The sequence below is a fragment of the Rhinoraja longicauda genome, chromosome 27, assembly GCF_053455715.1.
Source record: "Rhinoraja longicauda isolate Sanriku21f chromosome 27, sRhiLon1.1, whole genome shotgun sequence".
Classification (NCBI taxonomy): Eukaryota; Metazoa; Chordata; class Chondrichthyes; order Rajiformes; family Arhynchobatidae; genus Rhinoraja; species Rhinoraja longicauda.
Window position 1 is genome coordinate 25,659,142 of NC_135979.1, and position 12,445 is coordinate 25,671,586.

Genomic DNA, 12,445 nt, shown 5'->3' on the forward strand with positions numbered 1-12,445 from the left:
TAGACCCCTTCCAATTTGCATCTATAGAAGACACATTTCCCTTGCACTACATTCAGCTGTGGGTTACCTTGATAATGAGAACTCCCGTGTCTCGATGCTCCTCATCGACCACAGCTCATCACCATAGCACTGAATATTCTCACCTCTAAACGCCCTGACTGGCAAACCTCAGACAGTTATGATTGGTCATAACATTTCCTCCATCCTGATCCCCAATATTGGAGGACTCAGGATTGCATAACCATCCCTTTTGCTCTCTCCTACCTTTTGGGAGAAGGTACCGGAGTTTGAAAACCTGGACAAAGAATAGCTTCTTCCCCACTCCTGTTGAACGCCTAACACCACCTCTTTCCCATCCCCTTCCGGAGGTGCTGCCATGTACTCTTACTCTTAACTCCACCTCATTTGGTTATTATGTTATTGCACTGTGGGTTTTTTTTGCACTATTATCGATTGTACTACATCTTTGCAGCACACTATTTTTTGATTTGCTGTGGTATTGTTGTATCGATGTGATCAATGAATTTCATTGCACCCTGGTGTATGTGACAATAAACTAATCTATTCCACAAAATGCTGGAGCAACTCAGCAGGTCAGGCAGCATCTCAGGAGAGAAGGAATCTCCTGAGATGCGGCCTGACCGACTGAGTTACTCCAGCATTTTGTGAAATAAATACCTTCGATTTGTACCAGCATCTGCAGTTATTTTCTTAAGCTAATCTATTCAATAACTCCATCCTAGGAGGCACTTGTGCCAATTAGTCATTGCTATCGTTCATTTTACATTGTGAGTTGATAGTTTTTACTTCATTCTCTGCCCCCAAAGCGAGCTGATCTATTTCTTGGTTCCCTGCAGCATTTATTTCTGATAACAACTTTTCTGCTTGAATTTGGTTAAGACTTGATAGTTCAGCACCTCAGTTGTGACAGTTTTCATTTTGCAGATTGTGTCCCTATATGTCTGGTAATTGTAAGCCAACTTACTCTCCCCCCACCCCCCTACATCCATTCATTCTGCTGTGCAAGTTTCACTACATTGTGATCATTAGCAGCATTCTTGGTAATCTCCCCCAGATACAACTGTGCATCCTCAGTCATTCCAGCATTGCACAACACCCTTCTTATTTAGGCAGGGTTCTAAATATAACAATTCTTTCTGCATCAATCGCTGGTACATTCTCCACCTGACTCTCCCCTGCCCCAGTCTTTTCAGTGCAAGTCTCCTCACAGTCTGTCAAAGATTCAAATCAATCAGGTTGTTTTTTTCCAGCTGCTAAATTAACTTTATTATGTTGAAATAAACTCGTAGAAAGATACAGTAAGGGACTGGGCCCCTTGGCCCACCAAGTCCACACCAACCGTTAGCCATTCATTTACACTAATCCAATATTAATTCTACTTTTTTTTCCTCCGTGTTCTCAACCTCCCAAATTCTATCAGCCATTACATACTATTGGTAATTTACAGTGGCCAATTAACTTACTAAACTGCATGTCATTGCGATGTGGAAGGAAATTACAACACATGGTGGAAACCCGCATGGTCACAAGGAGAAGGTGCAAACTCCATGTAGACAACAGTCATAGTCAGGATTTAACCCATATCGCTGGCCTGCGAGGCAGTGGCTTTACTGGCTGCATCACTGTGCCGCCCTGTCTATACTCCAAGTAGAAATACACCTCACTTGCACTCAGCACATCTTGCAAAAAGTCTTGTCTTCTTTCTTTACAGTCATACCTGTCAATGACTAAGGTTTACTCTACATTGATGGGGGGCAAGCAAGGATGATGTTGGACTTCAGGCTTCTTGTAGATGATTTCGATGGAGAGGAGGTCTGTGCCCATGATGGACCAGGCCGAGTCCACCACTCTGCAGCCTCTTGCATTCCTCTACATTGGTGCAGCTGTACTGGACCATGATGCAACAGTCAGATACTTTCTGCCGTACATTTGTAAAAGTTTGTTATAGTATTTGGAGACATAGTGAATCTCCTCAAATGTCTTAAGAAAGTAGAGGTGCTGGTGAATCTTCTTTGTGATTGTGTATCGGGCCCAGGACAGGATATCCTAGATGTTAACGCCCAGGAATTTGAAGCTGCTAACTCTCTCCACTACTCACACCAATATAAACTGGCACGCGATTGGCTGACTTCTCCTTTCTGAAGACAACCATCGGTTACTTGGTTTTACCGACATCTAGCGAGAGGTGGTTGTTGTGGCACAAATCAAGCAGGTGTTCTACCTCTCCTGTACACTGACTCATCGCCACCCGAGACTTGTCCAACCACTGGTTTCATCAGTGAATTTACGGATGGCATCATAGCCACACAGTCATAGGTGTAAAGACTAGAGCAGGGGCTCAGCATACAGCGTTGATGTGCGCCTGTGTTGGGGGTCAGGGTGAGCTAGCCGATTGGATACAAAAAACAAAGCTAATATTATAGATGCAGATTGTAAACAGGAAGGCTAATATATTGTTGGCTTTAATTTTGAGGTGTTTGGCATATAAAGGATGGAATGTCTTACTATAGCTGAACAAGGCACTAGTGAAGCTCCATCTACAGCGTTGTATACAATTTTCAACCCTTATACACGAAAACTCAGGGGAGGTTCATTAGGATGATCCCACGTATGGAACGATTGTCTTGAGAAAAGTTTGAACAGGCTGGATCTGTACTTAGAAGAATGAGAAGCGATTTTATCGAGACGTAGTACGTAATTTTAAAGGATAAATACTGTGATGTGGTTTCCCTGGAGCTGAATAGTTTCTGTTCCTGTTTCTTATGGTATTACAGGATTGTTTCTCATGGAACAAAAAAGTAAGCTAAGGTTTCCACGGTGATGAGAGAAGATAGAGAAATTATTCCCTCAGGTGACTGGGTCAGTGCAATAATTTAAAATCGGGTCTGGACATGGTCAACTTTCCTCCACAGCGAAAACCATTAAAAAAGACATGTCTGGTCAATCATCCCGTTCCTGTTTGTGTGACTTAGTTGCTTAAAATTTGGCCAGTGTATTTGTCTTCAAAATAAGCGACAGCACCTCTAAAGTAGATCAGTGGATTTCATTGTTTTCCTTCAGGGGTATCCTAAAGCTGGGCGGGCTGCTTTGTGAATATAATTTTTATATATCTCCATTCTTGCATAAGCTTGCATGTTCTTCATTTTGGCAGTACAATATCTCTTTTTATTAATTATCACAAATGTGGAGATATTTCCTTGACATTTGGGGGATTTGTCAAGGCAAAAAAAAATGCTTGTCCTTGGAATTCTGTTATGCAATATCACACTGCTGTTGTCACTGGCAGATCCACTCTGTCAGTAAGCAACAAATGCAAACAGAAATGTGCTTGGTTCTTTGTAGTCAAGTTCACTTATCGTAGCAGGAACTGGCTATGACCCCCTGAAACATAGAGATTAACTTGTCATGTCTACTGGAAAATATTATTCCACAGGACATGTACTGATATAGCTAGAGAACAGATTGGAAAGAACAGCTAAGCCACCAATCAGAGCATGACAGCTGAACCAACAGAAGAACTGGTAGCCATCAGTTAGATGCTGAGGACAGATTTATTGTCCTTTAACTGTATCATTTTAATCGAGATCTCTTTCTTGCTCTGCAAGTTCCTTCCACCTCCTCTGTCTCACTCCAGTTACCCTGATTTTTTGTTAAGTGGGATCAACATTTTGGAGAATAAGAGCCAGAATGTTGAAATCTGTCTCAAATGGCAGCTCAGCAATAAAAATGTCCTTCGCTCAGTATTTATTATCTCTATGTTGGCGAGAGCTCCTAGTGTTGGCTGCAATTGAAGCATTTTATTTTTAACGCTGCTGCCGGTTTCAAGTGCGGTGTGGTGCTCTGGTAGCACTATTATATCTTAGTCACCACTCATGGGTTCAACGTGGATGTGCATTTAAACAGAATATTTGACCAATGCTACAGCAGTACAGTTCTCGTGGTTGGTAGATGTTCGCTCATCTCTATCTGATCTATAGTAGCTCACAATCTGGCAATGCCTCCATTTAAAAATTTGTTACTTTCGTTCCTCACACAGTTTCACCCCCTGCAGCCCTACACACCTTGACGGCCTTTGCTTTTCTTCAATTCTGCCCTCTTGTGGCTTCCTATTTATAACAGTATAACAGAGCTTTATTTGTCATTCGGTACCGAGGTACCGAACGAAACTACATAGCAGTCATACAAAAAAAGAACACAAGACACATAACCCCAACACAAACGTCCATCACAGTGACTCCAAACACCCCCTCACTGTGATGGAGGCAACAAAACTCCCACTCTCTTCCCCACGCCCACGGACAGACAGCTCGTCCCCGACCGACCCGCACAGTCCCCGCAAGGGGGTGGAAGTCCCCGCGGCCGAATCGCACCGGGTGCTGAAACGTCTCGCAGCCGAGCCGGGCGATGAAAGGCCCCGCGACCAAGCCTTGCGCAGCTAAGTCCCGTGGCCGAGCCGCACCGGGCGATGTTAAGTCCCGCGGCCGAGCCGCACCAGCGATGAAAAGTCCCGCGGCCGAGCTGCACCAGGCGATGAAAAGTCCAGCGGCCAAGCCGCACCGGGCGATGTAAAGTCCAGCGGACGAGCCGCACTGGGCGATGAAAAGTCCCGCGGCCGAGCCGCACCGGGCACTGTTAAGTCCAGCGGCCAAGCCGCACCGGGCGATGTAAAGTCCAGCGGCCAAGCCGCACCGGGCGATGTTAGGCCCCGCAGCCGAGCCGCACCCCGCGCCGTGAGGAAGAGAAAGGTTTCCCCCACCACCCACACCACCACCCCCCACACATACACAACCAAAAAAAATACAAAAACCATCCCAACACCGACACAACAAAAAAAAAAGGAAAAAAGACGAACAGACTGCTAGCGAGCCGCAGCCGTTAGGCGTCGCCACTTAGCCAGCTCTTATTCTGCTGCAGGAGCCCAAACAGGGATTCCCCTCTTAAACCACCCGACTTCCTCTCTTTCTCAGGCCAGGGAAATAAACTCTGGCCTCGTCAGTAGTCAGCCTAAAAGTGAATAACATTTAATTCCTTAAAACTTTAGCTTTCGGCCAAATGTTTGGTCATCTATGCTGATATTTTCTTCTTTCATAGATGTGGAGTATATTGCATAATTTTACAAACTTAAAAATGTCATATAATGCAGGTCATAATTGGGATGTTAACTGAGACGGCACGGTACTGGGCGGCAGGGTAGCGCAGCGGTAGAGTTGCTGCTTTACAGCGAATGCAGCGCCGGAGACTCAGGTTCGATCCTGACTACGGGTGCTGTACTGTAAGGAGTTTGTATGTTCTCCCCGTGACCTGCGTGGGTTTTCTCCGAGATCTTCGGTTTCCTCCCACACTCCAAAGACGTACAGGTTTGTAGGTTAATTGACTGGGTAAATGTAAAAATTGTCCCTAGTGTGTGTAGGATAGTGTTAATGTGCGGGGATCGCTGGGCGGCGCGGACTTGGTGGGCCGAAAAGGCCTGTTTCCGCGCTGTATCTGAAATAAAAATATGAAATATGAGACTTTGCAGAAGGAATTAAAGCGAGCCAGAGGAGTTTAGAAACATAGAAACATAGAAAATAGGTGCAGGAGTAGGCCATTCGGCCCTTCGAGCCTGCACCGCCATTCAATATGATCATGGCTGAGTTTGAAAGAGTTGGGAGCACAATGGTGCAGTGGTTTGGAACTGTATCAGTTCAGAGGTGGTATTGACTGGAGACAGGGACCTGGTTGGTGAGTTTTTTCTATTGTCTGGTTTCTGTATAAATTATAAGTTGTAAAAGTTGCAGAATGACAGGCGCTCAGCTGAGTGGAATGTAAATCCAGTGCTATGAGGAGAGTCATGGATGCTTCCAATGTCCTAGGCAGCCACATGTGCAGGAATTGTCTACATCTGTAGCAGCTCAAGCCTGGTTTTAAAGCTGGAACAGTGGCAGGAGTTACCATGGTGCCTCTGAGACTGATGACTGGAAATCTGAAAAGGAGGCCACACCACAACGAGTGTGTGTGTAGGGAAAGGAATGGGAAGGCTCCCAATGCAGAAAAGAACAAGCAGGGAGATAATGAAGGAGCCCACTGCAAATATAGGTTTTCTCTTTGAATACTGGTGAGAGTGAGGTTTCGTCAAGAGTGCAGCTAGTGCATTGAATCAAACTAATGGGGCTAAAGTCTGGACCTGATTACTTGCATCCATGGTTTTAACAGATATGGCAGCAGAGATAGTAGATGTTTTGATTGTAATCTGGATTCTGGAGAGATTATAAAGGAGGGGAAAACTGCAAATGTTGCACTGTTCTTCAAGAGCAAGATGGTAAGTGTAAAATTGTATGGTTTAGACTAACATCTTTCATTGGGAAAATATGAGAATCCATGACTAAAAAGGTATGGCAAGAAATTTGGAAAAATCTTAAGGTGATCAAGCAGTCAACATGAAAGAGAAATGATTTTTGATAAATATATAGAGGATATATTTCGAGGATATTACAAACAGGGTGGATAAAGATTACCAGTAGATGTAGCATATTTAAATTTACAGAAACAAATAGGAGAATGCAAAGACATTACACTGGAGCCTGGGATGACATATTTGGTGTGTAACGACAGTATGAGTAGATGTGACCTAAAGATGTGAATGCCCAGGAACAAAAGAGATTACAGAGTGGTAGATGCTGTCTGGTCCATCACAGGTACTCACTCACCTCCCCACTATTGAAGGGATCATTGAGGCAGATTTGATTTGCCTCAAAGACAACCAGTATCATCAAAAACCCACACGACCTTGACCATGCACTCACTTTACTCCTAACATTGGGAAGAATGTATAGGAGTCTGAAAACCGTGACCACCAGGTTCAAGAATAGCTTCTTCCCAACAACCATCTAGTTCTTCAATACTGTGCAACACTGACCTCATCTATGAACTTCTATGGAATTTGGTCTTTGTTGAACTAAGAACAATGTTTTTTTTTGCACTAGTATTGTGGTTATCAGTTTATTGAATTGGTGATGTTTATTATATATTATCTGTATTTATCGTGTTTACAAGCCTACAAGCAAGAATTTCATTGTATCATTGTCGGTACAATGCAATTGACTCTTGACCCTCTTGACTCATTTTATAGGTGAAATGTTTTAAACAATCCGTTTTTTTTGTGGATTTACAGCTTTCTTCTGGGAATACATTTCCGATAATGTGTTATGTAGAAATAGGGGCTATAGTTTCAGAGTATTCTGATATCAGAATATCCATTGAAGATGGAGGAATTTCCTCTGAGTGTCATGATGCTTTGAATTCAGTACCTCAGAGAATTGTGCAGGCAGATGCATTGAATTGTCTCGATGGAAATTGATACATTTGAACTATAATGGAGTCCATTGGTTTGGGAGGAGAACAGGAATGTTGTTGAAGACAGAATTTCAAATGGTGGAATCTTAAGCAAAACACAAAATGCTGGAGGAACCTAGCGGGTCTAGCAGCATCTGGGGAGGGAATGGAGAAATCATGTTTCTGGTCAGGATCTCTTGGCGTTGGTGCCAAGATTGGTTATGCAATTATCTTGCTGAATGGTGCAACAGATTTGTGAAGCGAACTGTTCTTCTAGGGCCTTGGCCAACATTTTTCACAATTACTGTGGCATTGAAGGCAGTCGTTCATCTCCTCAAACCTAGCCAGCTACTAGAAGAGAAAATTAACCAGTTACATAGTATCATATCATCATATATATACAGCCGGAAACAGGCCTTTTCGGCCCTCCAAGTCCGTGCCGCCCAGCGATCCCCGCACATTAACACTATCCTACACCCACTAGGGACAATTTTTACATTTACCCAGCCAATTAACCTACTCTTTTCCCATAGTAATACTTTGTATATGGAGTTCTCCCTGTTGGATGTAGAGAGCATGTAAGGAAAACCACAGCTTCAAATTCCAATGCATTTCCCTGTTCTATTTATCCGTTGAAAATGAATCGCATTGGACCATTAAATTCAAATCCTAGACACATGCTTTTTAAATTCTTACAATTTGCCCTACACTGCACCAAAAGTGCTGCTTTGAGTCTCCTCCACTACAGATGCTGGTGCGATTTAGGCCATGCTCTTCTGTTTTTTCACTCATGTACTGTTAAGGCTTACTTTTGTCAAAATATGCCTTCTATTCTACAGATTTCTGTATTCTCCTGATTTACTAATTTTTGCATTCACTTTCTATTGCATTAATGCTTGTATCATTTGTGGAAATTAAAGCTGCAATGCCCGCTATACCAATATTCAGGTCATTTATGTAGTTGGTTTTTTTTAAACCCCGAATACTTTACTGAAATTTGAAAAATTAGTCCCCATTTCTTGCTTTAATGAATTGCCATGCAAGGTACTGTCATGAATTCTGCATCATCCCATGCAGTTAATCATCTCTGACAGCTATGTGAAATCTCCCATGGGCATTGTAAGTGCCAGTAAAGGTGACAACAGCCCCCTGTCATAGTAGCTGTAGTGCTATCTCTGTTGACCAGACACCCCAGTAATTTTATCCCTCAACCAAGATAAAATTACTGGGGTGTCTGGTCAACAGAGATAGCACTACAGCCAATACGACAGAGGGCTGTTGTCACCTTTTGCGAGCGGGGCACCAAGGCACATTCCTTGTATGTGTACATACTTGGCCAATAAACTTATTCAATTCAATTCAAAACAGACATATTTTTTTTTAGTGCTTGCATTTTGTGGGTTTATTGTTCTTCCCTGTACACCAGTGATTGCCGTGGAGAAAATGATTGATTCAAAATGCTTGAGGGATCCTGAAGATGGAAAGTGTGATATAAATGCAAGTTCTGAAAATCAATATGCTAGAGGAAAATTGATTTGAGGTTTCTACCTACTAGTACAATGTACTTATTTTGGTTGTTATTAGACAGTTGTGGAGATGTGGATGTGCTCATGTTGTGCACTATTTGGTCTCTATCAGCAAAGAGACCTCAGTAATACGTTGATTCGATTTCTTATTACTGCGCAGTCTGCTCAGTGCTTGAGTAGAAGCTGTTAAGAGGGGCTTCATTAACAGTCTGCCGTAGTACAGACAAAGTCAACACACTCTGAAACAGATTTATATTAAACTGTCATGCCTATAACATGCAATCCTGAAGACTTGCATGAATGTATCAAGTTACTCTGCTTGGAGGCTAAGTTCATATGATGGAATGAGAATCTGCGCAATCTGCCTTTTATGTTCTCTCAAACAAACGGGTACAGCTGGGAGAGCTGCTTCCTCACGGCACCAGAGAACCGGGTTTGATCCTGACCTGGGGTGCCGTCTGTGTGTAGTTTGGTCACATGTTCTCCCAGTGTCTACGTGGGTTTCCTCTGGGTGTTCTGGTTTCCTCCCACTTTCCAAAGACGTGCAGTTTGTAAGTCAAATGGTCTCTATACATTGCCCTTAGTGTGTGGGATGTGAAAGTGGGATAATATAGAAAGAGTGTAAATGGTGATCGAAGGTTGGTGTGGACTTGGGCCTAAGGGCCTATTTCCATTCTGTATTTTTCAATTATACCAGGATTCAAGAACTGCCACCTGTCTCTTTAGTTTTAGCATTTTCTTTCTCCCATTCTATCTCTTGGATTCCCCTTTTTTTCTACCTTGCTCTTTCCCTCCTGTTCTTTATGCCCTCTTCTTCCAAATCCAATCGTCGACATGAATGAGTTAGGCCAAAGGGCCTGATTCCATGCTCCGTCTCTAAATCCCTCTGTACACCTTTGAATACACCAGTTTGTTCCCTCAAGCTCTCTCTCATTCTCTTTGGTCCACTCCTCCCTCTCCGTTTTTCTTTTGTGCCACATTCCCCACCCAAAGCTTCAAATTAAGAAGAGAGCAGTGATGTTGAGGCCATATCTCAGTTTCAAGGATCTCATTGTAAGAATTCCTCTTGCCTATATTCTGGAGATAATTCTGAAGCTTTGGACTGTGGCACAGTGTCTGTGCAGACACACAAAAATAAACACAGCAGATCACAGGCACAGCTCTGGGCATACAGGATGATGACAGTCTGAAATGATTTACCAGGTGGGGATGGTAGGAACTTAGACTTTTGGGAAATAGCAAAAGTTTTCAAATCGCGTTTGCTTCCCCCCCCCCCCCCCCCCCCCCAGTAATCAACCTCCGTTCTCCTCTGAGAAGATTTATGAGTGGAGAGTGCTTTGTTTTCTCATCTCACAATTCAGCAACCAGTAAAAACTGCTTTAGCTGACCTGGCTAACGACTGACTTGGAGATGTTTAATTAATAACTGGAATGGAATTACTGGGCACAACTTATTTTTTGCCTGCTCCCTGAGAAAGTAATTCCCTTCTGGTTATAAATGAAACCTCCAAGTTTAAAACTCCTGTTATGTGGATCTTTAACAGAGTACAACTAAATTTTGATCATCGTGCGTCAGTTTAAAAAAGTATATATGACCATTGTTATATGTTTTGTTAATTAAAATTAAGTTTTGATAGAATGATTTCTAAGTAGAAAAAAAATTAAATGCCAAATAAACATTACAAAATATGCTGTCAATGTACTTTAAATAACAGCATTAATTGGAGGATTATTTGGAGTTCTTTAGTGAACCCATTGAGCCGGCGTGATTTCTTTGAAGAACAATGCAGCACAGTGAGAGGCCACTTGGCTTTCATGTTTCAGTCTTTGAAAATGCTATCAAATCATTTCTTCTCCCTACTCATTGCCCGTAGCACTCCAAATCTTGGCACACTTGCTGGTTGTAAAAAATGTCCTCTCAAACTCTGTTTCCTGCAATGCCACAGTGGACCATTTTTGTTTGAAATTCACGAGATCTTGGGCGGAGCAGTGTAACACTCCCTCAAATGGAGGTTTAACAGATGCTGAACAAAAATGTTTGGTACCACATACAGAATTACCAAATGTGCCTGTGTCATCTTTTTATTTTATCTAACCCAGGATTAGATAAAGTAAAAGCAAAGGAAATTGAATAACTGCAAATCATATAAGATCCACATAACAGGAGTTTTGAACTTGGAGGGTTAAGATAAAACAAAATGCTGGAAGTAGCTTGGTCAAGAGAGAAAACCGAATTAACATTTCAGTTTGATAACCTTTCATCAGGACTGATAAACTAATAAAATACACCTCTTTATTCCTGCCATCCAGGGCCTCTGGTGCTATTTCCAGATGTGAGAGAGAGATTTACTAGTACATTTGTGTTTGCTGTTCACAATGTGGTTAAATAATGAGCACCCTGCCTTCATTAAACATGTGACCCAAAATTGCAGATTTTCTGATGGCATAGTTTTACCACTATGTGGTAATTTTGCAATAAAAACTGAAGATATTGCCGATACTGCAGTTGAGAGATTACCAGAAGTGGGAAAGTGAGAAGATTGTGTTTTAAGTGGCAAAGTGGGTAGTTGGAGAGGGCAGGGGGAACAACTGTGATAGAGTAGAAACTTGGGTTGGCAGGGTGACAGGCACATGCTGTTGCTGTCAACTAAAATAGTGTAATGAAAGCTTGTTAATTAATCATAGCTGATCTGTACGAGAGGTAAAAATAGAGAGTTCTCTCTGCTCAGCCTGCTACGATGTTCCATTAAAGCACAATGCAAACTTCCCTCTTGTCTTCCCTCTCACATATCGGCTGCAACTTAAAACTTGTTCATTTCTAACATTCTAACTTTTTTTTGTAAAATAAAAACCCGTCAGCATGAGAAATTAAGTCTGTCTCTTGCCGTCCTCAGATAATGTTGGCGTGTAGTATTTCCAGTATAATTTCAAACTTGCAAGCTCCCGTGTTTTTGTGGATCGGAGCACTGAAAAACTGGAAGCATTCTGCTGGTATGGGGGTGTCTGTGGAAAGGGAAACTGATGAAAGGTCTCCTTCCTACCTGGACTGTTGATTTTTACTTCTCTTTTCATAAATGCCTCCTGACATGCTGTATGTTTCCACGCCTTCTGTTTTTATTTCCAATATTTTTGTTGTTTGCTTGGCATTGCCCTCCTACACAGGTCAGCATATACTTTTAAATATCTGCCTGGGGTCACCATAGTGTATGGACTTAGCTGTTACGTGGTTTTATCCAGTGAGAGCTTATTCTTAGAACTCTTTATCCCAGCACGCAAGTAGAATCAGTAGTCCAGGAACAGCAAGTGTGAGAGTGTAGCTATTGTCACCAGTTTGTTACTCTATACCTTGCTGGGCAGAAACCCACCATCTGAGGCAGAATGCTAGAGCAGTATTGAATCAGGATTTTGGTATTAACAATATGTTAGCCATCAAAAGTAGAGTGTTGCACACTCCAAATAGTAAACTAGGCTCTGGGTCTGCTTTCACTTTCCGCAGCGCTTAGCCCCAGGCATCCCCTTGTACCAGATTAAATCCTGGTTTAAGGAATACTCTTGGAAGATGGAAGCAGGACTTTCACTTCTGCTTCA

At 42.5% G+C, this 12,445-nt stretch overlaps 1 protein-coding gene across 3 annotated transcripts in view; it reads left to right on the top strand.

The window, feature by feature from the left end:
* The window catches only part of thrap3b (thyroid hormone receptor associated protein 3b), a 113,518-nt gene that overhangs the window by 62,163 nt on the left and 38,910 nt on the right, over positions 1–12,445 (top strand). The gene's annotated exons all lie outside the window — the stretch shown is intronic.